We start from the raw sequence: 2,017 nt of genomic DNA, 5'->3' as shown, positions 1-2,017 counted from the left end.
CGTGTCCATTTTGCCTTCTTTTCTCTCTTACTTATCTCCTTATCCTGTCGTCCTTATTTCATTTCTTTCTTCTCAAGCTTTATTCTAGTTATCAGTTCATCTTCCTCTTCCCCCTCCTTTTTTTACTTTTATTATTTTCTTGCCTTAATCTTCTCCCATTTCTATTCTTCTCTTAGTTTTCCTCATTCTTTTTCTACCCTTTATTTTATCCATTATTTTAAACATTCTCAATTTCATGAGAACTCCAAAAGACAGCTTTTTAGCTCATTACATGTTGCTTCCCAGATTGCTCAGGGCATATTTATTTGTGTCAGTGCTTCATATCCTCCATCTTGGGCTTGAAATTGAAAAGTGTAACCAGAAGGGAAACTAACAGAAATGTACAGTATTACCATGATTACTATCAGATTCATATTATCAACACAAAGGCCTTGCAGCTAAAGACAATTTTTACATTTATATGAGGGATATTGTCTTAAAAGAAAGCTCTGTGAATGAGTTCATTAGTTAATTCATATGCTTGAGAATTATTTTTGATATTTAGTATGAGTAAAAGAAAAGTATAAGCTTCATTGTTTACTGTGTCTTTTATTAGCTCAGAATGTTGAAGTTACATAAGAAAATGAATGAATGAAAATAACCAATAACAGTACTCAGGTACCTTACAAATTCTAAATAATCAACCTGTTGAAAACTTGTATAGCATCTTTTACATGAATTCATTTATGTGTTATATGGAGACTTATTGTATATGATAGTGATATTTTCCATTCCTTTTAATGTATATTCCATTGTGATTAAAATGGCAGCAGTTGTCTTCATATTTTTTATTTTTTATACAACTGACCCCTTATGTGATATGTACATTCTTATTTTCCATGAAATGAATTTTTTCTAAGCTGAAATCAGGTCTTCCTTTTTTATCAGTTTACCCTCCTTTTTGGATCAATTTACCAACATTGGTACATGGATGATTTCATTATTTGCAGAAGGCAAAAAATATAGCACTGATTTTTGTTCTGTATGGCCTTTTTAAAGAAATATGCTTGTATTCTGGTTACATTTCCAGGTATAAGTTCAGGGGAATATGATTTTAAAGCTAGAAAAGGTACTATCATATGAATAATTAAGAAAAGCATGGAGTTTAAAAACAAAAGCCACTCTGTGTGTGGGTGTCTGTGTGTCTGTGTCTATACGTGTCTACATCTGTGATTTTAGGGAAATTCAGGAAGCAAGAGAGAGAATGAATATGCATGTTTGCATGAATGTTCTTCATGTAAAAAGAAAAAAGGAAATTATTAAGAGATACCAAGATTGTGAATGGTATAAATTTTACGGTATGCTAATATGTTTGTATGACATCATTATAGAGTGCAGTGTTTGAACTCAATTGCTTTTGATGCAATCTTGAATATAGTTTAAAGATATGATATAGCACAGGCTAGTGACAGTTGCTTTTCACAGTATCCAATAATGTTATGGGTTATGTACATATACTGTATAGCACTTTCTGTTCCAGCAGGGTTATTAATTAATGGCATTATTACAGCTTGTTGTTGAATGTGGGCAACGGTGAGAGAAAGGTACTAATTTTAACTCAGCCTGCACTTTCTTAAATGTTGCCACTAGATTACTGCACTTAGGTATATGTCATAGTAAAGTTTGATCACTTCTAAGTTTACCATTTTGTTTATATTTTTTATTCTGTATTTTCATATATTATATTTACTTTATATTTAATTTTTAAAATCTCCTTTGAATGATGAGAGAAATTAATTAAGATATGAAGTAAGGAAGCTAATAGCAGACTTTATTTATATTTTTTGTTTTTGTCAGTATTTTATTGTGTTAAGGAGCACTGGCTTATAACAAAAGCATCCTATTTTGATGATACATTGAGTCGAGAAGTATATTTTAGTCGTAATACAAAAATCATTGTGCATTTACACTGTAGAGTTATGTCATTTTATAAATTTCAAAGTTAAATCCATTGATCAAAAGCAGCTTGTAAGTTAAT

The sequence above is a fragment of the Penaeus monodon genome, chromosome 5 (genome assembly GCF_015228065.2).
Source record: "Penaeus monodon isolate SGIC_2016 chromosome 5, NSTDA_Pmon_1, whole genome shotgun sequence".
Taxonomy (NCBI): Eukaryota; Metazoa; Arthropoda; class Malacostraca; order Decapoda; family Penaeidae; genus Penaeus; species Penaeus monodon.
Note: the sequence above shows the minus strand (reverse complement) of the source record.